Genomic DNA, 19,361 nt, shown 5'->3' on the forward strand with positions numbered 1-19,361 from the left:
GCCTCCTGGGTTCAAGCCATTCTCCTGCCTCAGCCTCCCGAGTAGCTGGGACTACAGGCGCCCGCCACCACACCTCGCTAACTTTTTTGTGTATTTTTAGTAGAGATGGGGTTTCACTGTGTTGGCCGGGAAAGTCTCAATCTCCTGACCTCGTGATCTGCCCACGTCAGCCTCCCAAAGTGCTGGGATGACAGGCGTGAGCCACTGCACCCGGCTGCAGAGGTCCTGCTGAGTCAGGGTATCTGGCTTCAGGATGTGGCTTGAGCAGGTGACTCTGGGTGAACTGGGATTGTCCTGCTTCTCTGTTTAAGATTCTTTTATATCACAGTGGGAGAGTCTTAGATAATTTTTCAAGTCCCTTCAAAGAAGAAGATGGCAGGATTTGGGGAACTTGTGTGTTTCATCTCTGTGAACACCCCTGTCATGGAGGGTCTGCACTAACCAGTGTGCTGGGTCCAGGCTGAATAGAAGAGGGAAGGAGGCCTGGAGATTCTCAGAGTAACGGCGGCTTCCTGGTGCTCCAGCTCCTACCTCACTCTTGGTGTCTCCTTTCAGGACTAGGTGGGGAGTCTCTGGGTACTGAGGCACTTCCAGCCCTCGAAGAAGTACTCCCAGGAAATGTACCTTGACCCCCAAGTCCTAAGCAGATCCCAGCATGCCCAGGAAAAAGTAGGGGATGGTATTGAGAACAAATTACAAATGGATGAGGCTGTGACCCAAATTGATGCAGCACGCCTTGCAGCTCCTTCCGCCTCCCTCAGCTCGCTGATGTCTGAGACTCAGAGTTTAGGGGGAGCTTCTGATGCTCTAGGTGGGGACTGTTGCTTGGGTGGGAGGGAAGGGAAGGTTTATGGATACATAAACATGATCCTAACAACTTGTAGATGTTAACTAAAACTGGGCACAGAAGATCAGAGAATTTCTTTTGTGAAGGCTGGAGGGAGGAGAGAGCAAGTTTATCTCCTCTGCTGCCAGAATAGAGCGGGACACCCTGAGTTTATCCCATCTTTGTCCTGGTCTGTTCCTATTGACAAGAGAGGTTCCAGGTCTCACCCCCTGCCCCCCAGGGAGGAGGGTAAGCCCACTGCACTGGGGTTTCTTATTCCGGGGGTAATCCCTTCCTTCCATGCCAGGCAGGGGGTGGGGAGACCCCTCTATCCAAGTCTTTGATCTGAGTTGGAGCAAAAGAGGACTTCTATAAAACTGTCAGGGAGACGGGAAGGGGGCTTGAAGGAGAGGTTGTGAATGGCAGTTCACCTTTGATCGCCTGCCCCAGATCCTTTTTATAGCCCAGGATTATGGGTTTAGAAGTGCCCTTCGTGTGTCCCCAAAGGAATTGTGTGACTTAAGAACAATTACATTGTTCTGAAAGTTCAGAGAGACTGTACACAAAGGACTTTCGTTTTCATTCAAAAAGGAGAAAGAAAAAAGAAGAAAAAGAAAACATCAGCTCAAACCATGCAGTTGATCTGTGAGTTAGTAATAAACTGGAAACCCAGGCTATTTCTTTCCGTGTAATAGGAACTCTCTGACTTGGTAATTCCACTAAAATCTATTAACTGATGAAGGTACAGGATATGCTTCTATTCCCCATTCCCCTGCCACCCAGACAAAAGAAGGAATTTGCTGTCTTTTATTGCTAGATTTTTATTTCCTGCTGTTAAAATGTCAGAGAAACAGAAGCTTAATGGTCTGACTGTTGTCACTTGGGTATAAAGAGATATTAGAGCTGACTGCTAATTTCCAATTCGTTTAATGTGTGTGGTCAAATACTTCATAGACAAACTGATTCATCATGGCTGTCTCTGCGTTTCCACAAATGTCTCTATCCCCTCCCACCCCCATCACCACTCAAAGAGAAGGAAAGTTAGCAATCTGTTGTTCATCTTAACTTCTGTTCAGTCTTTTGCTAGGAAATATAAACAGTTTCACGTCAGTGTTGAGGGAAAGTTTGTGATGTAGAAGAAGGAAGCGACTTTTCAACGTGGCTGGTTGTAGCCACGGCCCTTCTCCTTGCTCAGTGAGCCCTGCTCTCTCAAGCTGCATAGCTGTGAACAGCCCTGTCCCCCAGCCACACTAGCTGCCACACCCAGGGAACGCCCCATTTCCTGCCACAGCCCTGGCTTCCCCTGCGTGTGCGTGTGCGTGTGCATCAGCTGGAAGGCTAAGTCAGATCCCCGTGAAGCTGGAAGGCTTACCTGGCGTCCGTCACATCTAAGCTGCCACCCAGGCTCATTCCAAGCCCACCGGAGTCACGTGGAGCAATCTCTTTCTTGTCTAATAAGCACCTTTGTTCTACGATTCTTAGTACCTACCTCCTTCTCCAGCATCTTTGACCCTCACCAAGATGGAAGCAGAATCCAATACTCCCTCAGCCAGTACTGAGCCAGGGGCCCAAATAGTGGGTCGGCAGCAGGTCTAGCCCCAATTACAGAATTACCCATTCCATCATTGTCTCCAAGTGGGGACAACCAGCATCTGCCGGACAGTTAGGACATTCTTTCTTGCAGTGAGATGGCGACAGAATTAAATTCCTGCACAAGGCCCGGACAGCCAGATACAAGGGTCCCAGAGCTGGGAAAGTAGACAGCAACCTCCTGAGAACTGGAGGGCCCATTGAAACTCACAGCAGGCTCCTGAAGACTGATACTGACAGCAAGGGATGGGGCCCTGCTCACAGGAGCTGACCAGGGGAGTCCTCTTAAAGACAAATATTGAAGACTTGAGATTTCTTTCCATTACAGAATCATTTTCTCGTTTTTCCTGTCCTCGGCTACACACACTCATACACATATAGCACAAGTTCATCTTTCTCTGTGATTATCAACAAGCACCAGAGATTTTCTTCCACTCTCTGCCTAGCAGTGCACAGCCTCCCAGGGGACAAATCACAAGGAAATTAGTGAACTCCAGGTGTTTACATATGTAAATATTCAATATCTGGGTGTTTATGATTCCAAAATGTCTGGTTGGGGTAGTTAAAACCTCAGGCAATTTGAGACAAATGAGTCTAAGTATTCATGTATTTGTTGTTCATCTAACAAATAAATACCGAGTATCTTGCATGAGCCAGGAAGTATCCAGGGAACACAGAGGGGAACAAGACGCAGACCATTGCTGTTTGTTGATGCATAGATAAGCCCTTGGTGGATTAATCAGACCTCTCACATGCTTGCTGTTGCTCTGGCTTTTTAAAGAGCCTCCTTCTGTGTCCTCGGATCTGTGTCAGCTATCTCCGGCAGTCCGCTCGTGTCTGGCACACACGCACTCCGGGCTGCTTGGAAATAGGGCATCATCTCCACTCACTCTCATCATGATGGGATCTGTGTGCATGTTGTAATTTACATTCTTTCTGCTGGAGGTTGCTCATCATCTGAAGACTGTGGCTGGAAAAGCAGGTTCCAGAATGGCAGGCTCTCAAAGGGCTGGTGGTGACTGACAGTGGGAAGGCCAGTGGGCCTAGTCCTGTGGGGAAGCGAATGGGAGAATATTTTAGAGAAAGAGACTTCTAGCCGGGCGTGGTGGCTCATGCCTGTAATCCCAGCAATTTGGGAGGCTGAGGCGGGCAGATCGCCTGAGGTCAGGAGTTCGAGACTAGCCTGATCAACATAGTGAACACCTCTCTCCACTAAAAATACAAAAAATCATCTGGGCGTGGTGGCCCGTGCCTGTAATCCCAGCTACTAGGGAGGCTGAGGCAGGAGAATCGCTTGAACCCGAGTGGCGGAGGTTGCAGTGAGCCGAGATCGCGTCATTGCACTCCAACCTGGGCAACAAGAGCGAAACTCTGTCTCAAAAAAAAAAAAAAAAAAAAAAAAAGAAAAGAAAAAAGAAAAAGGGACTTATTTTTAGAGGCTATTATTTCTGCTGTGACCAGATTCCTCTGAGCTTAACAGAAGTGGATCCTGGAGCCATGCCAGTTCTGCCTTAGGTGGAGATATTTTGCTAGACATCCAGGAAGTGGATTGTGACAAGGTGGAGGGACCGGGAATGGGAGGTGCTCTGAGCCCCATTCCAGGTGGAGGAGGCAAAGCTGAGTCTAAACCAGAGGGTGAAGCTGGACAACGGGGACAGAAGCAAAGGCTTCCCATCCAAGAGATCCCTCAAGGCCCAATGGGACCAGCTTCTCAGGTTCTTACCCAGGAATGCTTCAAAGACCCTGAACTGTGGTTGGCAATTTCTCAGTCGCTCTGGCTTGGAAACGTGGACGCCCCAGCCAGGGGTTGTTCCACAGCTCTTCACTGTGACCGGTTCCTCAGATCCGTACACTCTTCCGCAGCTGTCTGAGGACTGTCCCCAGGGGAGTAGGGAACACAAAGGGAACCCAGGGTCCCTTATCCTTATCCATGGAAAACTACACATGGAACTCCATCTTCCTTCATCAATTCAAGAGAAAAGCTGTATTCGTAACAGGATTCACAAGACTAATTATTCAATCGTCAGGATTTATGGATTCCATTTTTATGGGGCGTGGGCCAAGAAGTATCTGCTGAGCTTCTGCCTACTGGACTAGGGGAATAAATCTCTAATTCTCTTCCTCCTTCTTGGGCCTTTCTTTCAGTCCCTTTTTTTTTTCTTGGCTCTTCACTTGTAAGAGAAGTCTTCTCAACCCCTCCCTAGTCCTAACACCGTCAAACCGAGCTCTTCCCTGTCGCCGTCCTTTACTGCATTGGAGACTTGGAAATGTGTTCATTGGTTTGCTTCTCCACTAGACCATCAGCTCTCTGGAGGTGGAAACCCCAACTTACTTTTCTCTCATCTCCTTCAGTGCCCAGCCCTATGCCCAGCACAGAGTGAGGAGCTCCGCAAACATTTGTCAGACAAGTGAAAGAATGAGGGAATGAATGAAGGAGGCTGGAGATGCATCTGATGTGGATGCGGGTGATGGGGCAGACAGCAACAGCCAGGTGGGCACGAATGTGCCGGGTGCCCACTTGTGCCAGGCACAGTGCTGGAAGGACAGCACTGCTGCGCCTGCACCTTCCTTCCAGCCAGAAAGACTTGTTTGCACCCTGGGGCTTGCTTCCGATAGGATACCGGGGTCCTCTGCACTTCCAGAGTCTTGACAAGCCCAGAATGAACACTGTTTCGGGCGGCATCCTCGTCAGTTTACGCTCCGATTGCCTTCTCCCAAAAAATTAAATTGCCTTTTCTTCCTCAGGAGGTATAATAATCCCTGCAACAGATTGTTTCCTGTTCTATAAAATGACTCCCTTCTGCTCGCCACATCCCCGCCGCGGCATTACCTTTTCTCAGTGTTTTCTATGCCCCTCTCTTAGGCCCTTTCTTCCTTTGCAAATAAGCGTCCTTGTCCCTGAGCACAGGTCCCCTAGCTGACCCTTAAACCCTGACGTGGTCTTTGGTGGATCTCAGCCCCAACTCAGCACCCCCTTGCCTTTTATGTAGACGACACGAGTCTGTGCAATCTTCCTTTTCCCTGCCACTTTCCCGGCCCTTGGCTCCAGGAGTGTGTGGCCTGGGGAGTTTTTTCATCTAATTTTCCAGCAAACTTAAACTAGACAATTGAAGATTCAATTAGGGAGTGGAGCTCTGCGCGCTCTCCCAGGGGAGTCCACTCAGCTCCGGAAATCTTAGCTGACAGAGGTCACTCCCATCTTTTCCAGATTCCCCTTTTCGTAGACTAACGATGTTTTTGGAGGGTACCAGGCACTTGTGTTTAGCCAGCAAGGAGTGGGGTGGAGTGGGTGGGAGGTGCGGGACTCATCTCATTAAAGCAGAGGCTGAGGACAGTGGAAATGAGGGCAGGATTCAAAGGAACCAGCCCATTGAAGGCACCCTGTTATACTCTCGGTCCCTAGCAGAATATGCTTCCTTCGATCTTAACGAGGGTGTGAGCCCCGGGGGCCTCTGTGCCTCTAGCCGAAGATTGAAGGAAGCATATTCTGATAGGGACTGAGAGCATAATACTCATGCATGTGTGTGTGGACACACCCCACCAGATAGTGTCCTCTGAATCTACCTCAGGCTACAAACCCAGACAGGACAGAGGCATGGGGTGGGGTGCCCAGTGCATGGGGCGGGGTGCATGGGGTGGGGTGCTCGGTGCATGGGGGGGGGTGCAGGGGGCGGGGGGCGGGGTGCAGGGGGCGGGGTGCTCGGTGCATAAGGTGGGGTGTTCGGGGCACAGGGTGGGCTGCTCGGTAAATTGTGCCCACTCGGTCACTGTAGGGACTAAGATTTGTTACATTAACAAGGAAATAGGGCACTTAGGCTATGACTTAGGGCAATGCTGTGAGAAAAAAAGTGCAGACAGCTCTTTGTTTTTTTGTTTGTTTGTTTGTTGAGATGGAGTCTCGCTCTGTCACCCAGGCTGGAGAGCAGTGGCTCCATCTCAGCTCACTGCAACCTCCGCCTCCTGGGTTCAAGCGCTTCTCCTGCCTCAGCCTCTGGACGCCCGGCTGATTTTTGTATTTTCGGTAGAGACGGGGTTTGGACGTGTTGGCCAGGCTGGTTGCAGTCAGCTCTTCGCCTCTCGATTCACCCCATCCTCCTACTCCCACCTCTGGCCATCTCCATTGCCTCCTGCACTGAAGGAGGACTAGGGCAACAGGGACTCCATCTCCTCCGGCTCCTGACAGGAGGCAGCCAGTGAAGAGCCTGAGCAAATCGGGGGAAGGAGAAAAGGGATCCCAGGGTGCTTATTTCCCTGGCTGCATTCCTATGACTGTGGCCTGGGCTGGTCCTTTTCTTCCTTTAAGTGCACCCCAACTCCACACAGCTGCCTCTCTTTCCCGGTTCTGGTAGCCTACCCCTCCTCTGGTCCCTTCGGAATTAGGGATGGTCACAGGTCTGCCGCCGCCAGCCCTCGGGTTCTGAGTTATTTTTTCATTCTCCTACACTCCATCCTTAAGTTTGTTATTAGTTAGCTTTTTATAAATAAAACCTCCCTGAGTTACCCTAATGTAATGGTGCCATTCGTCTCCTGCTGGGACCCTGACTGAGACAGATATAATTGTATTTCAATGTGATTACTCTTTTGTTTTTAAAAATACTATTGGGAGGGCTGGGTACTGTGGCTCACACCTGTAATCCCAGCACTTTGGGAGGCTGAGGCAGGTGGATCACTTGAGGTCAGGAGTTCAAGACTAGCCTGGCCAATATGGCAAAATTCCATCTCTACTAAAATTACAAAAATTACCCGGGCGTGGTGGTGCGTGCCTGTAGTCCCAGCTACTCAGGAGGCTGACGCAGGAGAATCACTTGAACCCGGGAGGTGGAGGTTGCAATGAGCCGAGATCGAGCCACTGCACTCCAGCCTGGGCAACAGAGTGAGACTCTGCCCGCTCCCCCTCAAAAAAAGAAAAAAAATACTGTTGGGAGTTCAGCTAAGCTGGGAGAGAGAGCTGAGCTGTCAGGTGTCAGAGTAGCTCATCACAGCAAGAATGAGCCAAAACAAACAAAAACAAAAAAACAAAAAAAACCAGTGCCACCTGTAATCACTTGCTATGATAGTCTTAATATAAACAGGAGGCTAAAGCCGGAGAAGCCACAGGCTCTCCTGTTTCATTTTCCCCGTGAAACAGTGCACCGTTCAGGGGTCAGGTGGATCGGTGCCGACGTGGCGGACATCTCACTGTTGAGGGAGCCCCCAACCAAAGGCTCCAGCAGTTTTATGGACCCTGGGGTGGGGGTGCGGGGTAGAGTGGGAAAATCCTGGGTGCTGAGTCAGAGTGGGGAAACAGGTCTTCAGGGCTCTCCCTCCTCCCCCTGGTAAGGAGGCCTCAGAAGAGGCACCTCAAAAAGCCTTAGCCCAAGGCCTCAGAGAAGGAGACTTAGGAATGAAGACAGTGGGCTAAGAATGCAAATATGTGAAGAGCATAGCATAGCGGGGCTGAGTCCTTAACTCCCCTCAGAGCCTCCTGAGTGCTGGCTGGGCACCAGCTCTGGTGTGGGGAGCGGAGCTTTCCCGGGAGGCCTGCCAGGTCAAGCCTCTGTCCTTGCTTGCAGTCAGACCTGAAAAATCACACATAGGTGTTTAACCAGGAGCCAGACTCTTCAAATATATATACCCCACAATGGCGGGGAGGTGCCAGAATGACCAAACGCTTCAATACATATACTGAACAATGGAGGGGAGGTGCCAGAATGACCAGACTCTTCAAATATATATACCCCACAATGGAGCAGGTGTGCCAAAATGTTATCAGTGGTTTCTCTTGATCAGGGCTGTCCAACAGATATGTGATGTGAGCCATATATATAATTTGACGGTTTTCAGTAGCTTCCAAAAACAGTAAAAGAAACAGGTCAAATTAATTTTAGTAATATATTTGTTGGCTGGGTGCAGTGGCTTACACCTGTAATCCCAGCACTTTGAGAGGCCGAGGGCGGGTGAATCACCTGACGTCAGGAGTTTGAGACCAGCGTGGCCAACATGGCGAAACCCCGTCTCTACTAAAGATACAAAAATTAGCTGGGCGTGGTGTCAGGTGCCTGTAATCCCAGCTACTCAGGTGTCTGAGGCAGGAGAATTGCTTAAACCTGGGAGGTGGAGGTTGCAGTGAGCTGATCACACCACTGCGCTCTCAAAAAAATATATATGTATGTGTGTGTGTATATATATATGTTTAATACAATATATCCAGAATGCTATCATCTCAGGCATGTAATGAATATTTTTAAAAGTATTAACGAAATATTTTACATTTTTGGTACTAAATCTTCCAACTCCGGTGTGTATTTGATACTTACAGCGCATCTCCGTTCAGATCAGCAGCATTTCAAATGCTCAGTGGCAACACCTGCTTACTTGCTACCATGTTAGAGGCTGCACAGGGCTGGGCAATGGGTGGGCTTATGCATCCTTAAAATATATAATTCCAAGTTTTCTACCATAAATATGCATTTTACATTTTATTTAGAAAATTATAGTCTGTAAATATGATCATATCTAGGTTTTGTTTATTCTATTTTATTTTAGTAGAAATTTCCTCTTTAAAATCCGGGCTTTGTCTGCATCTGTGGTGGTCTAAGAACAAAAGGGGCTACTTCTTACTTCTTTTTTGAGAGAGTGAGCACAGAAAGCGTTGACTGGGCAAGGACTGCACCTGGCCCAACTGTGAAGCCTCAGGAAGAGGCCCTCATGGTGGCAGACAGAGAGGGCTGCACCAGGGTGGGTACCTGGGCAGGCTGAGGCCTCCTCTCTGCCTGGTGCGGCTTCCTGCATAGGTCTGAACACCACTCAGACCAAAGCCACCCTGCCCCAGAGCTGGGGTCTGACCGGACATCTCTCCCTGGACTCTATGTACAAATATGCAACTCCTTCTTAGCAGCTGCATGTCTTTCAAGGAATAGGTGGGACAGTATGTTTTTGTTTTTTTTTTTTTTTTTAGACAGAGTCTCGCTCTGTCGCCCAGGCTGGAGGGCAGTGGCCGGATCTCAGCTCACTGCAAGCTCCGCCCCCCGGGTTCCCGCCATTCTCCTGCCTCAGCCTCCCGGGTAGCTGGGACTACAGGCGCCCGCCACCTCGCCCGGCTAGTTTTTTGTATTTTTTAGTAGAGATGGGGTTTCACCATGTTAGCCAGGATGGTCTGGATCTCCTGACCTCGTGATCCGCCCGTCTTGGCCTCCCAAAGTGCTGGGATTACAGGCTTGAGCCACCGCGCCCGGCTACTATGTTTTAAGTTCCAGAAATTGAAGCAGGACTCAAAGAAGCAGGCCAGCTCTGCTCTGCCCCCAAAGGTGAGTGCTGTTTACTGTTGCATTTGGGAACAGTAAAAAAGAATTGTTTACAAAGCAGAGCACCAGAGAACGCAGGGTCCGAGGCGTACAGGAAATACCCACAGGGTGGTTAGCTGGTTGGCTAGTTGGTTGGTTGGGAAACATCTGTGTGGGAAGGTAGAAGAGAATCGGCCCCGTGGCTAGAGACAGCTTGGAAATGGGAAGAATCCTGCACCAGCCTCAGGACCCAGTCCCCTGACCTCTGTCTGTGACCTTGAGCAATGCACTTCCCTACCTGGGATGTCATGTTTCTCACACATAGGGGATTAAATAGGTATCACGAGCTCACTCCTGAGACCCATTCCAGTGAAAGCATGTTGTGATTTTTGCCTCTGGAGGAAGCATTGACAAGTCAGACAGTCCAAAGATGAATTTTAAAACAACTTCAAAGTCTGATTCCTGGGACAGTTGGGGCCAGAAGAAGAGAACAACCTGCATTTACCGTTAGGACCGACATGAAGTGGAAAAGCACTGCCCCAGAGCCAGGGACCTGAGTAGGCAGGACTCCATGAGAACTGCCTGGGCAGACGGCATTAGCGGGACTCGATGAGAACCGCCTGGGCAGACGGCGTTCGCAGACACAACACTGCTGATTTTTTTTTTTTTTCCAATGGAAAAGTCCTTTTTGGCTGAGGCAATGTTTTCCACAGCGCTAGGGGACTGTGGTCATTTCCTAACAAGATTTTTCCTATTTTGTGCAGCTGTGGTCTGGCATTTCAAACACTGAGTGTTTTCAAGCTGACACTCACTTAGGTCCTCCAGAACTAAAGGCTGGCGGGTAAATTCAGGGTCTGGTGCAGTCTGTGCTATAGTCCCTGCCCCTCGAACCAAGGGGTACTGCCCTTTGATACTTTGGAATTATAGCGTTCGATGCATAAAATTACAAAATATCAGAGCTGTAAAGACTTTGAGAGGCCACCTAGTCTAATCTTCTTATTCTATAGAGGGGGAAACTGAAGCCCAGAAAAGGAGAGGAACTGACTCCAAGCCACACGTTCAATTAGAGAGAAGACCACCCTCCTGACTCTTGATCCAGGTCCTCTGGACTCTCAGCCAACACTCGTCCACTGCACTTCCTCCTCTGGGGAGGTGGGGAGCGAGGTGACCAGGAGAAGAGAAACTAACTTGCTATGAATGATTTCATGTTTCATCCTTATGCTTCTACCTCCTGGTTACCTGATGATACCTCTTTCTCTGTTTCCTGATTACTCCATCTTGTTCTTTGACTTTCAGTGTTGATTAGAGATAACAGATGGACTACATGGACGCGCAGGTTCATTCCATTGACGTTCACCACGAGCCTTCCACTGCTGCGGTTGCAAGATGAGTAAGTTACAGGTCCACTGTAGCCTGGGAGAGTCACTTTCCCTGTCCGAAGTAGTGAGCATAGCAGGGTCCAAGGAAAGCACTGCTTAGGCAGCACAGAGAAGTGGTTTGCTCTGTCTAGCACAGACTGGGGACTGCAGAAGGAGATCGATTGGCAAATAGAGATCTAACTACACATCATCGATACCGATATTTTGCCTATTTGGTAAATGAGTTGAAATCAATTTCTAGCATATGGGTAGGTGTTTATGTTTAATTTATCATGACTGTCAGACAAGGGCCATGAGAAACAGGGCCTCCCCTGGACTCAGCCTCGTCTAGTTCTGCCTCAGGTGGCAATTTTGCAGCCCTTTTCTCTACTTTATCTTTTCTGGTATTCAGCTTCCACTGTTGACTAAATGCACCTGGCGTGTTCATAGCCTCAAAGCCTCTGCCAGCGTCTTTCTCATCCCACTGAAGACTCAGCCCTCGGGAAGGGACCGCAGGCTAAGCCGAGCCGAGCCTGTGCCCGAGCCTTTGGCACGTTCAGGAGCCACCATGGGACTGGGGGTTCCCTTTCCACCAGGAGGCTGGGAAAGTATGATCGGAGTCCATCTTCCAGATCTCTGGGAAAAGAAAGTCAGCTTGAAAACGTCAAACGCCTGGCTCAGTTAGACCTTTCTCCAGGTTGTCATTTACTTAGAAAAGGAGCACTATTCAAGCCTTAAATGTCAGCTTCTTGCCTCTAAAACTGTGGGATCAGGTAAACCCCTGAGCATTTCAGCCTGTACGCCTGCACCAAGGGCTGGGCTCCCTGGCTCTCAGTGGAGGGCAGCAGACGCTGCCCAGGAAGCAGCCCCAGGGAAATGTCCACTAGGTACCAGAGATTTTGGGATTTTGGTCTGTCTGTGAGTTTCATGCACCTCATTCCTGAGGGCGGTTCCTAAATCTTTACCCTAATATATTTGAAAGATGACAACTCTTTAAAAACACGACTAGACCTGAACTTTAAGTCCCAAGCTTGGATCCCTTTACCTGGCAGCTCGTCCTACATCCAGCCAGCCGCCTTCTATGAGCTAATCCCCGTCTTGGCTCCTGCCTGTGAACTGCCTTCCTCATCCCTGTGAGGCACCATATGCTTCATGATATCCTCTAAAGAGGACGAATCTCCCTTAGCTGTTCTCTAACTTTTGGAATGTACTGTCCCCTCTACAGTGTTAAAAAAACAAAACAAAAGAAAACAAAACAAATTAAGTTCTAATGTAGCTGGAGAGCTAATGGACCTCTCTTTCCCAGGAAAAGGAAAACAAAGATTCCAACCATTCCCAGCTCCTGAAAAATCCTGCTGAGAGATGATCAGCCTCATTCCGGGCTAACTGCTAACAAGCTTGAATTCGGCTATTCAGGGACTGTCCTTTGTTCACTTCTCTGCTACCTGAATTGTCTTCCCTCTCTGCCTTCAGACACACTGAACCAGAAGTTCAGGTCGGGGACAAGAGACGGCAAAATGTGAGCCTCGAATCATCAGAGATCACCACAGTGATGTCTTGAAATTCAAGGCAGTATGAGTGTGTTACTGGCTTAGTATCAGCCGGTATTATGAGAAACACTAGGGCATTTCCAGCGCAGATTATTTTAAATGGGAGAGTTCTTTTTTATTGTCACTTCTCCATTCTGGTCATAGAATGATTACTGAATATTACTGGGCCCTAACCATATTCACAAAACGTGGTTCTCACCCAGTATTTCCACATTATTGCTCTAGATTGCTTTAAATGGAATATACATGCCGTAATGAGTCAGTTTTAGGAGAAGAGGCTTATCCTCAAACCTTACATAACTGCACTGTAATCTTGACTTTGCTCCTATCCAGCTACTGGGCTGAAGACTGACAAAACAAGTCAGCCAATTCAGTTTCACATCTTCTTTGACCCTGCCTCCCCCTGCCCCACACACACCAAATTAGCACATTTCTCAGGCATCATTCAGAACAATGGCTCTCAATTTTGGCTGCAATTAGAATCATCAGGGAGCTTTTTAAAAACAGAAAAAAAAAAAAAAAAAAAAAAAATCAAGGCCCAGGCCCTGCTCCAAATCAATTAAAATAGATTTGGGGGGATGGGCCTCAGGCATGGGAATTTTTATAAAGCTGCCGTGTTTATACCAGCATGCAGTCATACATGGGAATCACTGTTTTAAACTTGATCAAAATTAATGATTATAGGTTTTACTCGTACACCAAGCAGGTAAAAAAAATAAAGGTAATAAAAATATTAATATTTAATATTTTTAAAATAGTAAATATTAAAATTTTAATATTTAATATTTATATAAAACGTAAGATCATCACTCTTTGAATCAAATAAAACCAACAGAAAGGTACGTCTATATAGTGCAATCAAGTTGCATAGCAAGAGAACAAAAATAGAGATACTTGCTCTTCTTTATTTTTATTTTTATTTTTTTGAGATAGAGTCTTGCTTTCAGCTCACTGCAAGCTCCGCCTGCCAGGTTCAAGTGATTCTCCTGCCTCAGCCCCCCGAGTAGCTGGGACTACAGGTGTGCACCACCACACCTGGCTAATTTTGGTATTTTTAGTAGAGACGGGGTTTCACTATGTTGGCCAGGATGATCTCCATCTCCCGACCTCGTGATCTGCCCGCCTTGGCCTCCCAAAGTGCTGGGATTATAGGCATGAGCCACCGTGCCCAGCCAAGATACTTGTTCTAATGCTACCTAACTTGGCCAGATCTTTGGAGACCCTAAAGCAATAACATAGACAAATAACTTTGGACAAACAAGTTTCCACCGAGTATGCACAGATTAAGACTTAACTCAGGGACGAGGGAGGTCACAGTCGTGAGCAGGATCCCGAGGTGTCTGGCTTTGGCAGCCAGTTCTCCCCAGACTGGGTCTTGCTTCATATGTGCCCTTTAGATAAGAGGGCCTAACAGGCTAATGGGAGCCTAATGGTAAGTGGGGCTAGACCCAGACTAGAAATTTGGCAGGACTGATGCCCCGGGACCTAGGCTGTTCCATGACTGTTCCCAAAAGGGGAACATTGCTAAACAGAGATCTGAAGTAGAGTCAGCTTGTCCCTGGGACAGGGTAAGGGGAGAGGCGGGGAATGAGAGGGCTCACGACAAATGAAAATACACCTTGTTCAGATCTCCTCTTCAAGGTCTCTGCAGACAGAATAGTGCCATTCTCAGCATCCCCCGGGACAGTTCCACGTCAGGCTCATCCCTCCCTGTACCCACCATGGCCTAAAACGCAGGTTTGACTGTACTAGGAACCGGGCATGTTTGCACTCGGCTACAGTATATCTCAACAGCCATGTGTCAGTGACTTCAGCGTTCCAAAAACCTGGCAAGAAATCTGCTCTCCAAACAAATGTGAAATATTTGCAAATTAAAAAAAAAAAAAAAACAAAAAACCTGGGTCTGTTTTCTATAGGAGAGAAAAGGGAGCTGTAAATGTAAATAGAAGGAGATATCTCCCCCATTCTTTTAAAGCAATGAAGGTGTTGTAAGGATTGCAGATCGGACGTCTCTGTAAGAAGGACCATTTGGGGACACATGAGTTTGGCAAACAAAGTCAGGAAAGAAGGCTCCGCCTCAGCAGGGAAGGTGCATCCTGCGGCAGCCAGGATGTCTTTTCTGGAGCACAGTTGGTGGGTCATGTCCAGTTACTACGTTGCCCTCAGGATTGGCCTAAGGTGTGAGTTTGGGAGGCGAGGGATATGGTGCGGTAGGATGGCATTTTTGAGATGAACACTTCAGGTTGTCATGGAATCCTCAAGAACAAGATGCCAGTCTCCTGTGGTCCCAATATCAGTGTGAGGAGGTTGTGTCCTGGGCCTAATCTCAGCTCTCCTCATCCCAAGTACTGTCATTCAACCATTGGCTTTTATTTCAGGCACCCTCAATGGAGAGAATGAAGAGAGAATCATGACCAGCTCCCACGTTGCAACAGCCTTAGCTCCACCAGAAACATGCCAAACTGGAGACTGGTTTGTCATGGGGATTGACAAAATGCTGATCAAACTCACAAGAGATGGCAAGATTATTCAATATAGACGCTAGATTGTTAGCATTTGAAAGAGTCGCTGGCATTATAGAGGGGACCACGAGCCAAGAGAAGCGACTTTCTCCATGTCACACACTAATTAATGCCAACGGTAGAATGAGAACCCAGAAACCCTAACTCTCAAATAAGTACTTTTTCTACTACCCTTTGCTGTCAAATCTCAATGAGAACTAGAATATGTGTATAAGATTTTCAATATATTCTTTTTTCAGAAAAGAAGGCTACTTGGGGAAATAACGTCCTTAATAGAAAGTTTTTGGAATGTGCAGAGGGCCAGTCCAGGGTATGTGCTGGAGAGAAATAGATGAAGCTAAAGTCAGAGTTGCACGGAGCCATGCTGGAAAATCAACCCAGAGAGACACTCTGCTCCCCATAGTGGGAGTAAGGAAGACTGGAACAGCTGGGACAGTCAATAGCTGTATGGATGGTCAATGAAGGAAGGAAGTGGGGCTCCAAGAGGAACCTATGCCCCTGAATTAGACGTGGAACTATTCTGAGAAAGGACAGAGAAACCAACAGAGGGAAAAGTTAATCCCTGCTTAACTGTCCTTTGTTTCTGGACACAAGCTGAAGCAAGTAAGAAGAATTTCCACCCCAGAACCCCCAGTGAGAAGGGGCTGGTCAGTTGATTCATTTAACCTACTGCCAGCTCCAGAGAGAAGGCCTGAGGGAATTAAAGGGACATTGCCATTTTATGGGGGGGAATTAAAGGGACACTGCCATTTTATGGGGGGGAATTAAAGGGACACTGCCATTTTATGGGGGGAGAGCCCAGCTACCAGGATGAAGCTGCAATTGTGTGCGTTCCCAGGTCAGCCCTGTGCCACCGCTGGGAGGAAAGATTCCCTGGATACCAGACGTGAGGCAGAGTTCCCAGGGGCTGTGAGTAGGATATGGCTGCCCCCTCCCCCACTCTCTGGAAAAATATAAGCAGGGAAACTTGAACTTGGCTCTTGAATACCCTCGTTTTGTGTATCAGTGTAACCTGACACCTAGCAACCGCCAGGGCTTGGTGTCTGGTGACTTCCCCTGCAGTAGCTCTGAAGACTGCCAGAAAGAGCTGACTGCTCCCAGCCCAAGCCAAGCTTCCCTCTAGTTTAAATCAAAGAAAAATTGGAGGGTGCCGAGAATGTGACGGGATAAAGGTCAACCCCAGGGCCCAGCCCTCCAGCCCTCCACTCAACAGGAGAACCAGAGTCATGTTTGATGAAATTCTCAAAAGATATTCTTTGGAACAAAGAAAATGAACTAAGAAGGAGATTTCTTAGAAAATAATGAGTTTTATATCAAAACAAGGGTGAGACCAGGTGCAGTGGCTCATGCCTGTAATCCCAGCACTTTGGGAGGCTGAGGCGAGTGGATCACCTGAGGTCAGGAGTTTGAGACCATCCTGACCAACAAGGTGAAACCCCCTCTCTACTAGAAATACAAAACTTAGCCGGGCATGGTGGGGGCACACCTGTAATTCCAGCTACTCGGGGGCTGAGGCAGGAGAATCGCTTGAACCCGGGAGGTGGAGGTTGCAGTGAGCCAAGATCATGCCACTGCACTCCAGCCTGGGCGACAGAGTGAGACTGTCTCAAAAAAAAAAAAAAAAAAAAGGAAAAGAGGAGAAAACAAGCGTGAGCTAGAGGTCACTGAAGTGGAGTACCAGGGAGCTGCCCAGGAGCCACACAGTGGGTTCACATGGGCGCAGACCCTGGGGAGCCATCTGCCCCCACAGAGGGGTGTGTGGGTCAACTCCCTGGGGACATCCTCCACTGCAGTTCCTTCCCCACCTCTTCACAGGGCAGGCTTCAGGCCCATTAGTTGCATTATAGAGACCAGGACTAGAAAACCAAATCTCTCCCTGGGTCCTTCATTCTGGCCTCTGTGCTGGGCAAAGCTCTTCCCACAGCACCCTCTGTTCCTTCCCAGATCCTGAACAACAGAGCTTCGAAGCAAGATTACCAAAAGGCGCAGTCACCCACTCATGGGCCATCTGAGGCTGGACTGGAGCAGTTCTAGAGGCCCACACAGAGGACTAGCAGACACAAGGATACGGCGCCGGCACGCCCACCGCTGAGGAAGCAGCAAAAGGTACCAGTTTCTTTCCAAACAAGTCCTGGGTTGGAGAGGACTTGGTGGTGGCCCGAAGCTGTGAAGCTCTACCCGAGGAGCTCCCAGAACCCTCGGGGGACAGCACCTTGCTACCCGTCAGTGTGGATGTATTGAGCATCCATAGGCAGGCCTCGGCGGGAAGCACAGTCCAAGGTACAGAATTACCTTCTCATGGGAAAATGGAGTCAGTCAAAAATTACGGGTGCAGCAAGCATTGTGAAGGAGGCGTGAGGGAGCAGTGGGGGCAGCTAATGGAGACTTGAGGGTCTGGAAAGGCCTCCCCAAAGAAGTGACATAAACTCGAGACCTGAGGGTGGAAGGGAATTAGACAAACAAATGGGGGAGATAGTGGGAACTTTGAATTGTTCCTCAAAGTCCATCTCCTAGGGCCAGGCGTGGTGACTCAAGCCTATAATCCCAGCACTTTGGGAGGCCGAGGCAGGCGGATCACCTGAAGTCAGGAGTTGGAGACCAGCCTGGCCAACATGGTGAAATCCCGTTTCTATTAAAAATACAAAAATTAGCCAGGCGCGGTGGCAGTCGCCTGCAATCCCAGATACTCGGGAGGCTGAGGCAGAAGAATGACTTGAACCCGGGAGGCAGAGGTTGCAGTGAGCTGAGATCACGCCATTGTACTCCAGCCTGGTGACAGAGCGTGACTCCATCTAAAAAAAAAACCAAAAGTCCATCCCTTCTTCTTTCATCATCACGGAATTTTTAGTCGAGTGTAGGCTTCCCAGAAAGCGACTGCACTTCCCAGCCTCTCTCAGAGTGCGATGTGACGATGGACTCTAACAGGAAGAGGGAGGGAGTGTGTAGACAGTGCTGGGTTATGGCGACAGGGCTTGCCCTCCCTCGGCCCCTGCCCCTTCTGCCGGCTGGCACGTGGTCGTGGCAGGGAGCCGTCTTGGAGCAGGCTAAGGAAGCCAGTAAGACAGAAGGAGCGGGGCTCTGAAGACCTCACAGGCCAGAGCAGCCACACCAGCGTGAGGCTTTATGTGAGAGAAAAATAAGTTCTGTTTTGTTTAAGCCTTTATTATTTCGGTCTCTGTTACAGAAACCAAAGCAATGTCCTGACTAATACGCAGTCTGAGGGAACAGCAAAGTGCTCCTGCAAATCTTCTTAACTGCATTTCATCTTCCCAAGAACCCAGTAAGTAGATTATTATCATTATTTTAGTGTCACAGTAACTGATGCTGAGAGGGACGTTGTCTCGTCCAAGGTCACACAGTGGCAGAGCCTGGGACTCAGAACTCAAGGCTGCTTCATGCCCATCCAGGAGCATCCACGATGCCAGGCCGCCTCCATTTCTCTAGGCTGGGTTTAGTTGCTTCCTCCATTCGTGAGGTGAGTTTTTACCCAACCATCCACACTGTTATTTTGAGACGGAGTTTCGCTGTGTCGCCCAGGCCGGGGTGAGTAGCGCCACCTTGGCTTGCCGCAGGCTCCGCCTCCGGGTTCAAGCCATTCTCCTGCCTCAGCCTCCCAAGTAGCCGGGATCACAGGCGCCGCCACCACGCCCAGCTAATTTGGTACTTTTAGTACAGATGGGGTTTCTCCATGTTGATCAGGCTGGTCTCAAACTCCCAACCTCAGGTGATTCACCAGCCTCGGCCTCCCAAAGTGCTGGGATTACAGGCGTGAGCCACGGCACCCGGCCCCATCCACACTCTTAACTTGATCTGCTACCCCACCCCCACCCAACCCTCCCCACCCCGCCCCATCCCCACCCCCACCCCGCCTCCACCCCACCCTTGCCCCCACCCCCACCCCCGTGGTGCGGGTCCACTCACTGACACATGGTCCTAACGGCGCATGCACCAAGGACAGCAGGCTGAAGTTCCTGCATGAAGTGATGATTTAGGGGCAGGGATACAAGACTACTGACACTTTCTCAGAAAAATGATTTAGGGGCAGGGATACAAGACTACTGACACTTTCTCAGAAAATATGTTACTTTTTTTTTTTTTTTTTGAGAGAAGTATCGCTCTTGTGCCCCAGGCTGGAGAGCAATGGCGTGATGGCAAGATCTCCACTCACTGCAGCCTCCGCCTCCCAGGTTCAAACGATTCTCCTGCCTCAGCCTCCGGAGTAGCTGGGATTACAGGCACCTGCCACCACACCC

At 49.1% G+C, this 19,361-nt stretch overlaps 1 long non-coding RNA gene across 3 annotated transcripts in view; it reads left to right on the forward strand.

Annotated features, from left to right (window-relative positions):
• Nucleotides 1-19,361, forward strand: part of LOC111544320 — a 50,618-nt gene that overhangs the window by 14,801 nt on the left and 16,456 nt on the right. The window contains exons 4-8 of one of the 3 annotated variants that reach the window (XR_002732112.2): nt 10,975-11,068; nt 11,449-12,555; nt 14,965-15,711; nt 17,053-17,214; nt 18,293-18,388. This is a non-coding gene — a long non-coding RNA (uncharacterized LOC111544320). The remainder of the gene's footprint in view (nt 1-10,974; nt 11,069-11,448; nt 12,556-14,964; nt 15,712-17,052; nt 17,215-18,292; nt 18,389-19,361) is intronic. The other 2 variants (XR_002732114.2, XR_002732113.2) reach the window with 2 other exon arrangements.

This window comes from Piliocolobus tephrosceles, chromosome 2 (genome assembly GCF_002776525.5).
Source record: "Piliocolobus tephrosceles isolate RC106 chromosome 2, ASM277652v3, whole genome shotgun sequence".
NCBI classification, from domain to species: Eukaryota; Metazoa; Chordata; class Mammalia; order Primates; family Cercopithecidae; genus Piliocolobus; species Piliocolobus tephrosceles.